We start from the raw sequence: 20,087 nt of genomic DNA, 5'->3' as shown, positions 1-20,087 counted from the left end.
AAGACCATTGTTGAAACAGTTGTGTAAGTCACATGATACAATGTTGAAAGCTACCCCCCCATATACACACCCCCCTCGCCCTCTATCCCCATTTTCCTTTAAAGCCCACTGTGCTGGCTCAGCACCAACCAACCCTGTCCTCAGCAGCAAGGTCAATTACTATGCCCTGTACAGGTCAATTATGCCACCAGTAGCAATGATTTGACTACTGCCACTGTGGAAAAGGAATCAAATCAGGCAACAACCTCCTGTAGTCCGTCCCTTCAGTGACCTTTAAGTTCCTGATGTGGTTCAGTACCGGAGGATGAGAAGCTAGAGTTCTGCCCCTGTGTTTTGTTCAGTTGTTTCATTTTCATTCTTTGGGCTGCACATTTACATTTACCTATAGGCCATTCTGTGAGTGCTATGAAGACAAATAGATGTAGCAGAGATGCCCTGCCTATGACCTTTTAGGCTCAAATATCCCCCTTTAGGCTAAGGAGGGTTCCCCATCAGTTGATATTAGGTTTCCTACATGGGAGACCTGGGTTTTAATCTGGATTTTCACCATTTTATAATAAATCACTATGACTTCCTGTTTTATCGCTCATATTCTGGATCGATTGAGACTATATTGTGAATGTGCTGCGCTATGTAACATTCACAGTATCTACTGTAGCTGGACCCTTTGATAGACTATAAGATGTCCTTAATCTACCATTGTAAACAGCAACGAGGTCCATGACAACCCCCCTTAAATAATACCATGACCTGAGACCGGCAAGAGAAAGAGAGCGCGAGTGGGGGTTGTGAAGTGAAAGCAGGGGAGGGAGGGAGTCTCTTTGCATTACCCATCAACCATTCCACTGAGAAATGCAAATCAGGTGTCTATAAAATCCCAATAAGGTGGGTGATAGTCCCATAAACTGTGTGCCATCAGCCTGCATGCACAACCAATCTGGTTTTGCCTATGGTATGTCCTCTCCCTTTTCTTAGGTAACTGTATGCATATTTATCACCCTCCACTTTACACAGCGTGGTGCATTAATTTACAAGTTAATTAAACGGCCACCACAACCTGATTTACAAGGCCTTAAACGGGCCCTCTCATCGTCCCCTTGTATGAGCCCATTAGGTCTTTATAGGCTTATTTATTTAGCCAAGGATAGGGGTGTGACTGTGTGAGGGTGCTTTCTCTCAAAACAGAGAGATCTGTCGCACTCTGTGGATTTATTTCCTTGCTTACCAGTCTACACTGTGATGTTAAATTTTGAGTTTGAGCAATCAGTGAAATTGGGTTAAATAAACAGTTAACTATACTCTTAAATTGTTTTATCTCTTTGGTATTCTTCATGTTAACTCCAGTTTATATAATGTTTAGTATATTATTTGTAGAGTGGTCTTTGATTAAAGACCTAATCTTGTTTAGTCTCACTTGGCCGGCCCTCAAATATAAACAGACTTATGGATCCTTGCCCTATTTGCTGAATCACAAGCACATGTCTCAGCCACCCCATCCCCTGCACTGTCACTATGTGCAACGATTGGTTTCATAAGCTTTCATAAAGCAGATTAGAATATCCGATCTGTTGAGATAAGCTTAAGGGCAGGGAGAGGGGGGAGTGGAGATCAGGCTCAGACTTACTCCACTCACTGCAACACAAGCCTTCCACCTCAAATGAACAGCAGTCTATTGTTGGTCTCAACATCACAGACACCCTTCGCCCATCCTCTGCCTCATCTCATTAACATGGGGCAAAACAGATTACAGCCAAAGCCTGGGGTGTCTGAAGCGTATTGTTGTGGCGCTGCTGTTTTGATGTTTTGGATCTGATTATTATTCTGTTGTTATTTATTGTCCTGAGCTGGGAATATTTTTGTGTTTTTTAGGAGTGTCATGTCAGAGGCTCAACTGGACAGATTAGCCTTTGTTCTCATGGTTGGTAACTTGTCTGGTTGCAACCACACAGCACTGAAAACATGATCCGTGTCCAAGGGATAAATAAGCCCCTCTGCAATTAGACTGCCCCCACTGACTCTCCTATTACTACATTAGGGTTTTCTTTGCATTAAATAGGAAGACACAGTGGGGTGTCATTTTAATATAGCTTGTCCTGGTCATTTTTTTCTGTGAATGTTGTATTAACCGTGTAATTTTCTTAAACCCTATTTTGTAACCAGGCAGTCATAATGGCAGCTGTTGTCTGCGTTCTTGGGCTCATACAGTATAGATTGCTCCATTCAATCTTATGTTGTCATCCATAATTGACTCGATTCACTAATCAATATAGTAAAAGCGAAATTGAAATTTCTCTTCTGGTTAATTTTCCTGCTGATTGATCACAGGCGGACTGACCCAGAAGAAAGGCAGCGTGTGCTAGTTGAGATCTTCGTGTTATTGGACATGACCACACGCTCCTGTATCGAGCCACAGCACCAGTGATTACAGTTTTGATTACTTCAGTTAACTAACTCATTGGAATGGACATAATCTATTTTCGATTAATCTGCAAATTGGACACAGGGTAGGCGTGGATGTGTGGGATGGTATTAGAAAGTCAATTACAGCAGTAGCTCTGATGTATTCAATGCCCCACCTATATTCTTGTGCTGTGTGCTGAAAAAATGCCTGTGGATGTTTGATGATAAACAGTCGACCTGTAGAGATGTTTACCTTTTACATGTTTTCACTTGACATTTCTACATGACCTTTCTGTATTATGACAATTTCACTCTTTACTGTGGCCCTCTACCTTATTGCCTCTCTCTTTTTTCTTTCACCTCTTTTGAATAATTTGTAGCGCTGACACTCTAAATGACTGAGGTTTTCTCATTTCACGGGTCAGTGAGACAGATATTTATTTAATATGCTCATGAGAAGAGACAGGAGACATATCTATTCAAGCAGAGCCATGCAGCGATATATAGCATGTTTATTTGACCAGAAGAGAAACCAATGATAGCATGTTTATGTAAGCAGAAGACATACACAGATAACATATTTATTCATGAGTGTGTCCTCCCCAACAAATTACTCACCTGACCACACAGAGAGAGATACATATAGCAGCAGTCTGGCATCTGAACTCTCCGCTCTCCGTAGTTTTGATTAAACAGAGATGAATGCATATGATATTCAGGCTCCATAATACCGTCATCAGTCATTTGTCATAATTATGCGTTATCTGGAGTCACGTGGTGAGATGTAAATGACTATGATGCATGGGCCTCCTCTCTCTGTCTCGATCAGAATGGGGGGAAACTTGAGACTGACACTGGGCCAGTGAGAGAGAAAGACCGGATGACATAAATGTAATATGTGTCTCCTAAAATAGAATGATTTTAAAGTCAAAAATGTGTATAAAATAGCATTCTAAAACCTGTAGCCTCCATATGGATGCGTGGGTCTGTCACATGGCTCAAGGCCTTCTCTCTCATGTCTCCTCCAGAGACCTGAGATTGATGATATGCCATCTTATTGATTGTAGAGGAAATTGTGGGAAGTGTTTGGATAGGGATGATATTTGTTGTATTTTTGTCGACTGCAGCATAATGACAAGTGCAGATCAATGTGTAGATGTTGTTTTCTGGGAGAGTGAATCATGCAGTCCACAAAAAGAACAGAGGAAAGATGACGGAAGGGAAGGAGGAGGCGTCTAGTTGGGCCTGACCTGATCTAAGTATGAGGAATGAGTAGGAGGCTGTGCGTGTGCGTGCATGTGTGCGTGTGTGTGTGTGTGTGTGTGTGTGTGTGTGTGTGCGCATGCGCAGTGCAGCCTGTGTGTTTGTTGTTGCTGTAACTGAGTCTACCTCTGATTATTGGCCTCAATTGACCCACTGATCTAACGCTCACTCTCTCCTCTCCAAAACATCCTCTCTCTTGCTCTCTTTCTCTCCCTCTCTGTCCTTCTCTCTCTCCCTCTCTCACACACCCACACACACATACTATATACACAAACACATGCAGTACTTCTCTCTCATGTTTGTTGTTTGTTTTAGAAGCTCAGGCGCTGATATTTGGGCCGATTTAAACCAAAAGTGTTTCCAGTGGAGGATAAATGATGGAGGTGCAAATACTTGCGTGTAACATGCCTCCTCACCTGCTCTTCCTTATTTCTTCTCTACATTCCTACTGTTTCTCAATAAATACCTCAGATGAGTGGACTGCCCACCCTCATGACGGATTGACTAGCAGGAGAAGGAAAAAAGGAGGAAGGGAATTTAAGAGGAGTAAACCACAGATGACAAATAGCCAGAGACAAGGACGTTTAAACGTGTAAGGGAGGGGAAATTTGTCAAAGACTGAATGATACCAGACAAGGATTCACAGAGGGAAGTATGATTCAGGCGTCACAGTGTAAGGAACAGATTAGGAAGGTATATTTAGCGTCTTCCCACTGCTTCATAGCCATATGCCAGTTGCCATAAATCAGACGGACACAGGCACAAAAACATCATAAAACGAGGAACCTTGTCGTTACTGCGAGGTTGTCACATTGTTCCATAGATTACATGCTTGAGCAGCTGCTGTGTGTGACACCCATATACCCGCAAGTTCAGCATGGACTGAATGAAACAAAGCTATGAAAAGTAGGATGCACGGTGGGCCAAGGCGCTTGTTTCGCCGCAGGGTGTTTTTAAAAACGACACAAATAGCGCATCTCTGACCCTGTGAGACCGGAACAGCCTGCTTGAAATGGAGGTTATGGCAACCTGGTCAGATAAAAACCACGGCAGTGAAGGGTCAGTCGCTCACGGCTGTTGGGATCGTGGGGTCACATGCGCATGAAGGTGATGGTTCATAACCTCAGCAGCGCACAGATGCTTCAGTATGACTGTTGTGGTCAGAGTTTGGGGCTGACACACCCGCATTCTCTCTTGATATCAGAAGTTAGTTTCATGGGAAGGATGGACGGGTGGACAAATGGAGTTTTGAAATAGCTCTGTGTAGATGATTGATGAAAAAAATAAAATAATAAAGATGGGATGGACAGACGAGGGAGACAGGAGATAGAGTGAGGATGCCAAATCACACTGTTATTGGATGAAGTAGAGTGCTCTGTTAGCCACAGGCTCCTCGGCAGTCGAGTGGCACAGAGCTTATTGTCCCTCCCGGTAATCCTCAGGGACACCTCAGGACCCTCCCACTTTAAAGTCATGGTAATGAGGAAAAACATTATGGAATTACTGAATGCGTTGGACAGCTTAGGATCAAGACTAATGTAATTGAATTAGATGCATTATTAAATAGTTTCACCACCGTTATAAGGTCTGAGATTTATCCGGACTGGAAGCATGTTTATTTTCCAACATTCCTGTTGACTGACCGCAGACCTGCCATCACATTCTCTCCCATGGTTTTGTTTTGAGGTCCAACCCCAATTAGAAGACATGCTTCAAGTGTAGGCAAACATGTCTATAATAGTAATTATATAATAATAATAGTCTTTGGCAATTATCCATTTTGCAATAAGTGCTCAGAGGCATAACAGCTAACAATTGTTTAACAGGCTTGAGAAGGTAAGGGGATGAAAGGATCGCTGTGGATTCAGAGTGACTCTCTGGGGTCGCTGGTGCTTTTGGCCGCAGCACTAAGTCCACTTATAGTTCCACTTATAGTTGATAGGTTGATTAGTTGATATAGTAATTAAGATTAAAGTGATGAACTAAAGAAGATTTAGATGGTGAACTTTATTGATCACCAAGGGGAAATTAAGTGGCCTACATGCTACACCACTATGTCACCCCTTATGTAGGCCTACATGGGTCTGATGCTCAGCCCATATTACAGGTGAATATTCACTTTCCCTCGGTAGTTCAACTCATCCTGATTCTTTTTGATATGGATATTCCTGTCTGAATAACAGTGATGTTCATGTAGTTTCATGTTTCTGTACAGTAGTTTGCTTTTAGCTATACGACTGAATGTGTGAATGTGTCTCTTTTGAATGTTTTCACCGGGATTCTTAGCTAACAGCAGCAATTGTCTCTCATTTGGCCCCTATTTATACACACGCACACACACACACTAAGAGCTAAGCTATGTCTGAGGGTAATGCAACGATGAGGGGCAATGCAATTAACATCATGTGAAGTACAGTCTGTGTATGTGTCAATGTGTGTGTGTGTGTGTGTGTGTGTATGTGTGTGTGTGTGTGTGTGTGTTTGCAGGTGTGTGCATTAAACTAATGAAGACAGAAAAAAAGAGGGAGAGAGGTTAGACAGTTAAATTATGCATGTGGGGTGATTAGCCAATCAAGTGATTTAATTGAATGTTGAGTGTTAATGACTGTCTGTCTGAGATGAGGAGATGACACTCCCTCAGGTCAGAGAGGACTTTCCCCCCCAGTGGCTGGAAACAGCAATACTGACAAGTAGCACAAATACACACAGGTGTACTTTGCACGCGCACACACACACACTCACACACATGCACATTAATGCCCACTGCACAAACACCCTCAGTTTATCACTGGGTTAATGAAGTATGGGTGTTTTCGTATTCAGTGGGCTATAATTAGGCCTTGCATTTACTTTTTTCCAATGATGCCATTAGTGGCTTATTGGCTTATCTGATATATGGCTCTAATTACTGTATCTTCGAGAGGAGAGGGGATTCGATATGTTGTGTAGCATGTGGCTACATTAGCATCACATCCTTTTTAACTGTACCGGTTCAATAACTCTGAACCTCATCACATCCACCAGCGTCTATATGTGTTCACGAGTTGAGCTGCTTTTTAAAGTGAGGCTACACACGCTACAAACGCACATATATACGCAGTATATATACTTGTCTATGGTGAAATACATCAATCCTGGTCATAATATCAAGATTTCTACGCAAATATGATGATATCAGCAGTTCAGGAAGTAACTTTGTCTCTTTCTACCCCCTACAGGTTGAAACAGTGCCAGGTGCCTCCATTTCCACTTCTGTCCTGATACACGTCATGAACGGTCAAAATTTACTGCCCCCACTATATGTAGATCAGTAAGTGGATGAGCCCTCTATGACAAAAATACGCTGAGACTGTGTCACCCTTCATTTTACCAAGTCCCCGGGGTGTGTGTAATGGGGCATGCCCCTGTCTGACACACGCGCACGCACGCACATACACACACGTGCACACACACACACACACACACACACACACACCACATGAGCAGCTCCTCAAACAGGAGGTGCAGGTAAGCTAACATCACACTTTTATTTCACGTCTGTCATTGCAATTCTGGTGTAATCCGAAAACTGAAATACATACGTAATGTGTTATTTATCTCTCTTCATTCCCTTTTCATTATCATTCAGGTTCTGACTTACTTTCTCATTGTTCAATACTATGTGCATGAAAGCAGAATTGTGGATAAGGTGGAAATTTACTGGCTTGCCGTACAATCATTTGGGTTTTTTATATTAATCTTCCATGGTTTGTAGTGTTATTAAATCGTTATTAGTCATGGTACATCAAATTAAGACACCATAAATGATTCGCTGAGCGCTCCTCGCATACATACACAACAGGACAGTAATCATATTTATCAGAAGTGCAATGTGCTACGAGTCAGGACATATGATATCTAATGAATTGGACATTTGGGGCTGTAATGAAAATCTAAATGGAGACAGTGGGGCACACATGAGCATACACACACACACACATACATACATACACACACAAACACATACATGCCTGCACATACACACAGGCTCTCCTAATGAAAGAATCAGTCATAATAACATATCCCAGACACACACTCACACACATACATACATACATTCATCCAACACCCCAGAGTGTGCGTTCAACCAAATCATTTGAAGAATGAGGATATTTGCTTTCATGTATTATTAGAATTATTGATATGAGCCCACCCCCACTATCTAGCATGGCCGTGTGCAATTAAAATGGATGTGATAGGTAATATGTATGATCACTAGCTGAACTGGTTTTGCACGCACGCACACGCACTGGGTGCTCCATCACATGAATATGTAATGAAGTCTACACTGAAATGAGAAGGATGGAGTTTTATATTGTTCTGCCCTCTCCTCCCTCATCTTTCTCACTTCTACTCCTCCTCCCCCACCCTCTCTCCTCCCTCCCCCTCGCCGCTCAGAGGGCTGCAGCTCTGAAATATTTAACACTTAAGAATGATCTCCCTCTGTCTTCCACTTCTACGCTGAATCATATAGGTTTGCTTGAACCCAGACTCTCCATACTGAGAAGTGGCTGTTCTTGAAGGTTTGGTCTTCATGCAGCATGTTTCTGCGAACCTGTTTGAGTGGGCGGTGGGTGGAGATCATATATGTGTATCATGTAGTTGTGTAAAATACCCTGTCTACTAGCACTATCATCAATCAGAGGTTGGCTGTGTGAGTGGGTAGTTGAGTAGTGGAGTGGTTCTGGCAGCCATGGGGGTGGGAGGATGTGAGGAGGAGGAGAGGAGGAGGAGGACTGATCAACAGAGTAGACAGAGGAAATGTCCTCCTCAGGCACTGGACACCCCCTGTGGGACAGCCAGCTGGGGTCGTCTGCACCCCACCCCTCCTAGAGAATCAACAGTATGGGTACAAAACATCTTCACAAACCTAGCCATCACCAACCTTAGGAAAATATTCATCTTTCACCAGTATTTTGGGTTTTGGGCCCAACCCAAGCCATCAAAGGTTTAAAAAGCTAAATCTTAAAATATTAAAGCTGCAAGACCTCAGTGTTCCCCGACATTTCCTGATAGAATCTGCAGCTCAATGCTTTACAATTCCATCCAGTAAACCAGAATTGCTTTGCAACATGATTTAGTCGTAAGAACTAAAAACTGAACCACCGGAGGCTTGAAATAATTCTCAATCCATCTGTGTCACAACTTTTATAGATAGCCTACAAGACGTTGAATCCACCCACAGATATTCAAATATTTGCATCAAAGATATTCTCTTCAACATTACACACTGTATTCTAAGACTAAACGTATGCAAAAGTAAGTTGGATAATAGAAAGATTTATTACTACTTTAAAGTCCCCATATTATGCTCTGTTTAGCTGTTTAAAACACTTAGTGTTTAAAACAAGGTTATGAATTCTGTTGCAAAAAAACCCACAAATCCAGGCTCTGTGGAGCCTCTCCATCCTCTCTGTTTCTCATTAACTATCCACTGTTCTGAGTGGGCGGGGATGCTCTGATAATGAGGCGCTGGTCTGATTGGCTGCCTGATCGGCTGGGTGAGGGGGGAGGGTGCAGACTTGGAAAAACCCCAAAACCAACATGGCAGCTGCTTGTAGAAGAAAACTCTGTGACAGAACATGTAAAACCTACATTTTTGAGGCGGAATCTGTCAACAGACAAGGTTACAGCAGGATGTCTCTGACTGGTAGGTTGAAATTTCACTGTTTTCGTACTTTCTCAACTTGCATGTGTATGTGGTTGCGTCGGCTATGTGGTCTTTCTGGATAGCCATAGCAGACAAATTTATATCCCATAAAAACGATATCTAACGTTACCTGCCGGAGTGTTTCCCATGGTAACTATACCGTATGGTTTGTTTGATTCATTTTTAGCCTGATGTTCACCGGTGCCGGTGGTTTGAGGCTGTCTAGTAAGCTCGTCAACAGAGTAGGTGTTGGTAGCTTTTTGCTGGCTACTTGGATAGCTGCTGTAATGTTGTTCCATGAAATGTCTTACAATTGCCATTGTACTGGCTAGCGATAGGAAACAAATCCACACCAGACATTATGTAGTTATTGCGTTCAATTACATCAAATTGATGTGAAGACGCAAAAGAAGAACTCATCTTCAGGGGATACAAATATTGTCACAACACTGGCAAACATATGGTTATGTCCCATGCTATCTACCATTTGGACATGTGACTGTCGTAATTTATGCCAGTGTTATTCAGCTACAGCTCAACAGTTTTAGAACTGTAGCTGAAATATTCAAAAATCACATCTCATGGAGGCCTGCTGGTCATTCCCCCTGTACATAACATCTTACCTCTTTTAGAGTTGACACCTTTATTGTTTATGTCGTATGTTACATTAGTTTGTACAGTACTCACATCTACTCTAAATTGTCTGTGCTAAATGATAAACATATAATATAAACGTCACTGTCAGTGTAATGTTCTTATAAAGCTTGCAAAATTCAATAACAGTTACCCTTTGTCATTCCTTAGGTTGCCAGAAGAATGAATCAGCTTCAGGATCCACCTACATGCATGTTGATCATCCTGGTCTGGAGCCTGTATGTTTGAATGTGTTCTCACTACAGAATGCAATGAACATTTATAAAGCAGACTATGGGCCCTTACAGCTTAGAGGTATAGAGCAGTAAGTTTATTTTATGCATTCAGTGCATGAATTGATTTGCCAAATAATATGGCCAACATGTGACTTTGGATAATACTGTACATGACAATAAATTTGAGTAAAATAACTGTGTTGTTATACTTAATTACACATCCATGTAGAAAAACAACTGTAGCACACCTAAAAGTCTTTTAGTGACAGGGGCATCGGACAAAAGTTACTGAAAAAGTAATATAATCCCACATAATGATTATGGTGTGATTTTTGCGGGGGATCTGTACCAAACAAAGATGTTTTCTTAAGTCTGTAGAATATGATGTGTAGGCCAGGACATCTCTGCAGCACGACAGTATTTAATTTAAAATGGTATTTTGACACATTTTGTCTTTAACAAATATTGCCCCGCCCGCGATTTGAGAATTGCAGTAGGCCATATTGCGATTTCGATAAAATTTCGATTAATTGTTCAGCCCTATTACACACCCATGTAAATTAAACGTGAAACCAAAAAGTAACCACAACATTGACTGTTCATGCAGAATAAAATTATTTTATTATAGAAAAGGCATTAAAAAGGCACATGTAAAAACATAACACTGCTTGTGCAGGACCATAATGGGGTGCTGTTATGTTACAAAATCTACATCTGTGAGTGTACACAGGGGAGTGTTCCACTGTAGCAGTTATTGCAGTGTAGTAAAGTAGTGCAGTATCAATCACAAAAATGATTTATAATTTGATGTTTTTAGTTATCTGTTATGTATTCGTGGAACACACCCAACTACAACCTGATCTCATGCCAGATAACCAAAACAACAAAAGAAGAGACTAAGTATTCAAATGAAATATATAGACAGTATGTGTACCCTCTTCTCAGTGTCTAGCCTACAGATCCTTTGTCAGCTAGTGCTGGGGCTTTCTAGTTGGCAGGGTCAGAGTATTGATACCAGTGTGTTTGGTGCTGTGCATATGCTGAGCTCCATGATGCTGCCAGCTACGTCGGGTTCAGACTGCCTCTTGATTGAACCGAGACACGTGGCTGCAATGACGTCCTCCTTGGCTGGCCTGTCAGACTGGGTGCACGGGTCTTCTGGGATGGGGATATTCAAAACCTGGCTCACATAAGGTGCAGGGTCCTGGAACACGTGATCAACTCATCGACGTAATCTGTGGAGTAACAGAAACACAGAAATCATCAGTTCCATTACAAGAGTGTACATCACATACTAGTGTGTAGCAAATTTGCAATTTTCATTTATAGATTACTTTATACTATAGTTTATAGTTTATGACATTTGTATATTGAATTTTCATATTTACAAAGTTTTGTGTGTGCAATAAAAATGTGTTGGTAAACTGAAATTTGGCTCAGGGGGTTGGCTAAGTAGACCCAGGGTCCTCCTCATCCTCTTCCTCCTCTGTTAGGTCAAGACGTCTCCTGGATGGTCTCTTGGTAGGTGGGGAGGTCAGGCTAGGTTGTGGAGGAACAAAGGGGACAGTTGAAGAAATCTGAAATCTCTGCATCTCTGCAATCCAAAACTACATTACCACAAACTACAGCCTCAATAATTACTATGTAGTTGATTCTAAATGTCTCCAACACAGTCTCAAGGAAAATAGGACATTATAACCTCCAGAGAGGTAGTATTTGTTGTAGTGTTGTTGTTCAGGTTTTCTAGGTTGCCACAACCCCAGCTGATTACAAGACCAGATTTACCAGACTAGGGGCAAAGACAGAACGTGAAATGTTACATCTCATCAACCACTAACTCCCTTCCATTCATTTGGCGTTAGAAGTGAAATATTCATGGTGACAAGAGTCCCTGATCGACAAAGTACTTTTTGAGTTTTGCCACGTTACAGTTGCGGTTGTCTCGTGTAAGAAGATGTGTCCGCAAAGTGAGCCAGAGGAGCTAACCTTAGCTAGCGCTAGCGGCTAACCCTAGATTAGCTTGCTGCTGTACGTGTGTCCTAATGGCACCGGGTTAACAAGACGAGGTGCTCGTTTTGGCCGGCTGAGGTAGCCTACAACCGACTCTGGCTGCACATGTTTTTGCCCCTATTGCTAACTGTTGTCGTTGTGGCCAACAGGCTTCCTCATATTCACAGGCCCGCATCAAACTCAGTCTCATCGGGACTACGCTACCCTACAGACAACAGGATTTGGTCTTCCACATCACATTCAGTTGCTGGACAATGGCGGACGGTGCTGTAGGCAGGCATATGAAATGAGCGTATCTTTTACGTATCTTTTACGGCATTGGTTCCTTAGGTTTGTGACGTAAGAAGTCCTGCCTGACTGAATCCGTTTTTTTGAGACTGTCCTTGGTACACTGCAGTTTCAAAGCAGATATGCTCAGCCATGGCGTTGACTGCTTATTTTGCTCCTGATATGTCTTGTAACATTAGAAAAACACCACATGGACATGTTAACAAGGTTAAAAACTTGATTTTCATCGGAGGGGGTCTTTAACAGTTTTTAAACATAATACATCCAGCAGTGTTGAGCTCTTTTGCCATATATCTGCAGAGATGCTGACTTTCAGGCATGTTATCCCTTGTGCAAGGAAAAAGGTCAGACAGAAGCCCTAAGATCTTGATTATTCGATCAATAATGAATCCCTGGTTTAATTTAGATTACCATAATTGATTAAGACGAGGGCTAATTGCACATACATTAAGCAGAATTCCAGATTTCAGATATAATCATTATGTTACAGGGCTGAGAGAGGAACACGGTGAATAATGAAATTCCCCCGAATGGCGTGACTGGAGGGGGCAGGAAGCCCGGGGCCATGACTTTGAGGCTGTCATACTGTAGCTACCGCACTACTCAAAATGATGTCTGTTAGCGCTCAGTGAGACTGATGCTGTAGGAGAGGTCTCCATTTACATACATTTACATACCAACGTTCCAATCGCTCCATTCTGTGTTTAATGGGGTTTCAGCTAGACTGGTAAGAGCGAGACTGGTTAATGAATACCTTATAGGCACAAACTGTGTGTGTGTGTGTGTGTGTGTGGTTGCGCATGCATGAATGCATACCTGTAAGTCTGTGTATATTCATGTGTGTGTGTGTGTGGGTGGGGGTATCTTATCTCATATAAAGTATGCATGCATATGTGATAGGTAGACCTAGAAAAAACACGTGAAGTGAGTCCATCTGCATTAATTTGATAAGGATGATGTGTTCCAGTAAGCCTTACATGACAAAATTCCTACCAAGACCAATCAAAAATAGCCTAGACAACAGTAGAAAAGGCCGTGATTGTGTGTGAAAGGCGGGTAGAAACCACAGAAGCTTGGTATAGAGAGGAGACATTTGCCCAACGCATGGGCGCCCTTGTGTATAGAATACATTACATCTTGAAAGGATATATAGGAGGGAATTATTAGACATACATTTGCATGTGGGGCGCCTTTGGCACCTGAGAGTGCTCTCGTAGGTTGTGGCACCATGAGATGGGCCTTGACAGAGATGGTGTGTGGGAGGGTGTGTGGGAGGAGCTTTGAAATGTAAGAAATGGGTTGGTAGGGTTGATGAGCTGAGCTTTCATGTGTGACAGCGCTGAGATGTCAGGCTTTCCCAGTGTCCTCCACTGTTTCACTTGTCTTCATCAACAGCAATGCCTATTCTTTAGTTACACTCTGTCAACCTTTAATAAATATAGACTAGACACAGCATGGGTCTGTCAGTGTCGATTCAACTCATTTGGGAACTTTCAGTCAGGAAAGGAGTTATTCAGCAGCGTCGCATTACATATATTAGCAACAATAAAGCACTCTGGCTCTTGCTCCGTATGGAATATGATCCCCTGATTAAGATCAAAGGAGCAGCCCTCCCTCCCACCTCCACCCAAAAAGGAGAAAATGGGGAGATGATTATGATGATAAGCCTAGCCTCTTAATCTGTCCACAATGGATCCTCCAGATCAGAGGACACCTGATGACAGAAGAAACAAGAAAAATCAAGACGGCAACAAGGGACAGAAAGAGAGAGAGAGAGAGAGAGAGAGAGAGAGAAACAGAGATGTGGGTGTACACAGATCAGCTGTCGTTTAGGAGGAGAACCTGAGAAGAAAAGACAAATAAAGCAGATAAAAGCATTAGATGGCAGCATCGGGTTTAAAGGTCATCCAAGTAGCTCAACGCCAACGGTTATGAGTTTTAAGTGTGTGTGTATGTATGCGTTTTTGGCAACAAATCTATAACCCCCAACACAAACTCTTGGGTGCAGAGGGCAAACAAAAATTCCTCTTTTGGGAAGAGGTGTGTGTGTGTGAGTGTGTGTGAGATGATAGGGGTGGTTTGGCAGAGAGTGATCCAAATGTAAATCTTGTTGTTGCCGCTGTGTTGCCTTACATAACTGTTGGTCAGGTGACAGAAGAGCAGAGGAGTCAGGGGGTAGACGCTCTAAACATGGGCTACAGGGGAAAGGCCAAAGACGTCCCACATCTCTCTGGAGAGGAGCAGAGTTACCAGTCTCTTCTCAGCTGTTCCCTCATAGCCCATGGTGATGGGAGCGACTCGGGTCACGTAAATATAAAGGTCAGAAACACACATATGCATACACACACACACAGAGAGGGTAACCAAGGAAGGCAAAGACTTTAGAGCTCACTTCCATCCTTCAATCTGCCTGTCGCCATAGGGCCTGTGTATGTGATTGTGTGTTGTTTAATCTGGAGTCTCCTGAGACGTTGAAGGACAGCCACGCTCTGTAATACTGTTGAGCCAGCATGTGTCGCGATGGTGTAAGCACATTTTCTGACGGGCTCAGACCATTGAAAAACAACCAACTCCCACAAGGGTCCCCCCAGAACAACTGTGCGACAGAGTGTGTGTGTGTGTGTGTGTGTGTGTGTGCATGTGCATGTGTGTGTGTTTTGTTGATGCAGGTGTTACTATGGCCTTCACAAAGGCTAATGGAAGGGCCCATTAACACCACAACAACACTAATAGTATTGTAAATACTTGGTCTGCTGGTGCGATGATAGCTTTGTTCAATAATTCAACAGCTGCTGAGAAAATCAACACTACAGCTTTCCACACAAGAACAAACAACAAACTGCAGACAAACATAATGTGATAACCAGGGGCACAACTCATAGACACATGACAATGTGGCATACTTATAGCTTTACTCAGAAATTCAGTGCAGCCTGTTATCCAGTGTACAATACAGAAAAGTATGGTGGTTTGACTTAACCCACATTTATTATTGAAGAATGGTGTTACAGCTGCCGTCGCTTTGCTCACTGGTCTTTTTCTAGTTGTTGAGCTTAACATCTATAGACTTGGTTGTTTGAGATTCTCAGCATTAGCAGCTCTAGCTGGTTAGCTTTAGCACATTCGGCCCTTTCATCTGGTGTAATTAGGCTTGCTTTAGTGGGAGCACGTCTGTTAATGGTGCTTGACTTCATGGAGAGAGGTAAGTGATGACTTCACTCAGCATGCAAATGAAGCAGCCGAGTCAGAGAGATACGCATGCATCCAGCTCATAATATTAACTGAGGTAATTTAGCATGAAACACAGTAAAAGGTTATTTACTAAGTGTGGTGTACTAATATAGATGTGTCTTCTATGTAATGAGAATGTAAGTTAGTGCCTAGTCTTTTAGACGCAGCCAGTGCGTACTGTGCAGTGAGCTAAGACCTCTACTCCAACCTTTCACATGAGGTAGTGACATGAAGACAGATGGCAGAGTCATACATGACCAACTGTGCATTTCTTCTCAAGACATACTTTAATAATCATTAGTTTGTAATTTACATTATGATGTGAAAAGACCATAAAGGATGAAGAAAGAGTGTTCAGTTTGTTGCAGGTCAGTCAGTCAGGGGTGAGACATTTCACTCCTCTGTATCTGTGCGCTGTCAAACTTCATTAGCTTACAACTTTTGAGAGAATAATTTTCTACAAATTGTGTCTTTTCTTTTCTGATGCAGTATCTAATTAGTTAAAGGAAGTAAAAGTTGTATTTTTGTGAAAATGTAATTTTAACCATGCATCTTCACACCTCAGCTGCGAATTTTCACACAACTCCCACAATCTTCTTTTCGTATTCAGAAAGAACAATACCTAATCACTATACCTCATCGTGATGAAACTGTAACTGCACAGAATCTGTACTTTTTTTCTCTGAGGCTGACACCACAAACATGTCCAACCAAAAACTACCATCCATACATCCATACTCCATGTGTTGCCCCAGAACCAAGAGCAGATGCTCTGTCCACTGCTCAGCAGCGAGTGCAGAGAAATTAATTCCTGACACACCAGACAGCCATAAAAAGGATTCCTCTTTTACTTTCTGTACATACTAATCAAGCATACTGTTTGATTTCCCCATTAGCATTTCTGACAGGCAAGACTTCAAAGCCAGATTGCTCCATTGGCTGTTCAGGGAAGGGGTGGTGGATGTGGGATGTGTAATCTCAGACTCTGTATGGACAACCAGATGGGTTAAGAGAGGACATTAAAGTTCTTCATCTTTAATGCCATTAGAATGGGCAGTGATGTCCATCTTGACTATATGAGCTAATGTAAACTGTCATTAAAAACATACAGAAGTCAAATTCCTTCATGTTTTTTTATTCCTTCATAGTGACTCTGAATATCCTGACTCTCCACACACACCAAGTGTTTCATGACCTTACCTCACCTGTATATTACACATCATATCAGCATTTTATAGATGCATGCTTTGACCCCCCTCTCTTTCCATGTGGCACTGCCCCCTCTGCTTCCAGGGACAGAAAGGAGGGACAGAGAAAGAGAGGCAGCACCAGTACTAGACATGGACGGTCTGTCTGCCAAGTGCCAACCATCTGATGGTAGTAACGGTCCAGAAGGGCCAGGCAGACCTTTATGTATTTCATGGATGCAAGTCTTTTTAGCACAAAGCACGCGTTGTCCTAAAAGCCACCCTTCTCCCTGCTATAGCTTACACTCTAAGAATGCTATTAGCAAATTTGAATATCTTCTCCAGTATCTCAGAAGTCTCAGGACACTCAAACCGCCACATCCATCTGCTTCCCTTTCTACTCAGTTCAGTTCACTGTCAGTTTGGAGTTTTCTTTCTCCTCCAACTCCCCGTTCCTCTTCTCTTCCTTGTCTATTTGTGTCTTCCTGAGAGAGATGAGTCAGCATCTTTCTACAGGATTCTTCTCTCCTCTGTTGCGGTCTGGTCAGCAGAAGGACAGGCAGCGGCACAAGGAGTGGCCGGGTGAGGGGAAATATTAATCATGATGTACACACACACACACACATGTGCATGAAGGGCACACACTTAAGCACTCAACACGGGTCTCCTTGGGGTGTTAGTTGTGAAGTGCCATTTAAAATGCAGATAGCAGTGTTGTGGTGAACGGGTATGGAGCACACCCATGAGATTCCAGCCAAGATAGAGGTACATGTCTCTTTTCACACTAGGGGAGTTGTATGGAAATTGTGGCAAAATGTGTGTTTTATATCCTTAAATGAAAAGGAAGGGACTAAGAGAAGAATCAAGAGCCATTTTGAAGATGAAGAGGAATATGAATGATATGAATAAAGAGAAGAGACAGACTGAGAGTTATGCTGGAATGCCTCCCACAGCATCACTCCCACTCTTCCTCTTGTGCCCACGCACTCTCTGTTGCCGTGACGTCCACTCTTCCTCTCTACTCCTCCGCTCTGCTGTGTAGGCGTTCTGTTCTCCTCTCATTCATCCACCACCACGCTATCTCCGCGTGTCTCTGAGTGGACACTGCACATGGAGGTGAATGTCAGCGGAGGAAGAGGAGGCGGAAGAGAGGAGGAGGAGGAGGAAGCACCATGTTTGGCTTCATCTGAGACACATCAGATTTCCGATCATGCCGAGATCGTGATCGGGCCTCGCACGAGAGCCAAGCTCTACAGATGGAATCATTATGTCACATTTACACATAGACCATTCATGCAAAATCATATGATACAGCCATATGCCCTAACTATAAAGACAGTACATTTGATTTTGCTCCAATTGTATACTTTTAACTAGAAATAACTAAGGACTGATTTTATTTTTATAGGAAGCTTTACATCTTTACATCTCTCTTTTTCCTCTGTTACCCATATGTGGTAGACAGAGCATGTTGGGAAGTAGTGTAACATACCATATACACACAGAATGCTACAGCTGCCATGCAATACTAGCCTATAGCTTGGAAAGGGCCTTTTATTGTATAGGATGATCCACAGTGCAGAATACAGCTTCAGAACTATCGGAATGTTTCCATTTCTTTGAGATCACGCATTTATGATGAATGACTGGATTTAGACAGTATCCACACAAGGTGTAGAGGTCATGGACTTAATTTACATCCATTCCATCCTGGTTAATTCAGGAGCCTCACAGCAAGGCCAGTGGACTCTTCTTCACCAATTACATGGCAGACGTGTAGGAGGACATAGTCAAACAACACATCCAGTGCAATGATTTTTATTCAGTAAGGAAAAGCTTGTTATGCTTATATGGATTTCTGATGCGAGGTGTCAGTTTTTGATGGTGCATCTAATTTGTCATAATGGATTTAGTGACCATCTCTCTATGCTCAGTCAATTCTCAGTAGGATGAGACGCTGTGGCCCTCTTAGCATGCTCAGCACCACTGATTTCTTGTTGGCCATCATTCTTGTTGGCCAACGGAAAAACAACCCTACTGTGAAAATCATGAAATATTTCAAATGACTAATGCCAACTTCCATGCCAAATGAGCCAGAGGTTATCAACAGATCTCTCTCTCTGCCTCCTTCTGTCTCAGTCTCTGCCTTACTCACACACCTATACACAGACCAGCTCCCTTCTCTGTTTGCCCATCTCGTTCACTTAAGTTTTGTGGTCTGTTGAAAAATAATATGCATGTTCAAGATAAGCAGAGAAGTGAGAAATTGCAAATAACTGCATTATTATCATTTTACACCAGCCTACACAGCTCTCGCCAACCACCAAGACAATTTCTCAATTGCCTTCCTCCTCACTCTCTTTCACACTGTCAGCACACACAGTTGCTAGTTGCTGAGATCCTCCTTCCAAAAGCAGACAAAGCTTGAAGGACAGACTGAGAGTCTAATCCTTCCTCTAATATGAATATTTTATATTTGGGGAACAAATAACCAGTTTTGGGACTCAACAATACGATAATCGAAGCATCTGAGTTTGGCTAGTTTGGCAAGCAGCCAGCTGGCTACTGTCTGACAGACTATGGGGTACTTCATTAACTATGCATACTGTCAACCAATCAGAAAAATCTGAGTTTATCTTATGTTTTTTTTTCACCAGAAAGTAGATTGGATATCTAAAATGGTTTGATTCTTTTGACAACCAGAGGGATAGTTTCTCTAAGGGTGTCAGATTTCCACACTGACAGTTATAAAATGTTGGGTAACTTTACAGTAACATGCCCTCTGTTAAACAAAACCATGACAGTACTGGACCTTTTAGAAAGTTGTTAGTTTTGACAGGGGATGAAACTCCTCCTACCCATCTTATCTGCCTCCCTCAGACTGCAGCCAATAGAGGCCTGTAGCTGCCGATATTCACTTATTCAAGAGGACAGATCAGGGTTTGGCAAGTTTATTGTCAGAATGAAAGTGAAAGTTGGTGTTGTCTTTGAGAAAATAGGATGAACACATTAACAATATAGAATAGAAGCTGAGTGTTTCTCATCCTGTGTGTGAACGCCTGCAGGTATATTTTAATCAACTTGAGCTTTTTCACCAAAGCTCTCTCTGTTATTACCTCTGATTTTAGTTGTTAGCGTGATCTCAGAATC

The sequence above is a fragment of the Centroberyx affinis genome, unplaced genomic scaffold, assembly GCF_046629955.1.
Source record: "Centroberyx affinis isolate AG114_WGS23_722 - 3 ecotype Tasmania unplaced genomic scaffold, CSIRO-AGI_Caff_v1 ptg000393l_1, whole genome shotgun sequence".
Taxonomy (NCBI): Eukaryota; Metazoa; Chordata; class Actinopteri; order Beryciformes; family Berycidae; genus Centroberyx; species Centroberyx affinis.
The sequence above is the reverse complement of the archived record's forward strand: the minus strand, read 5'-3'. Positions refer to the sequence as shown.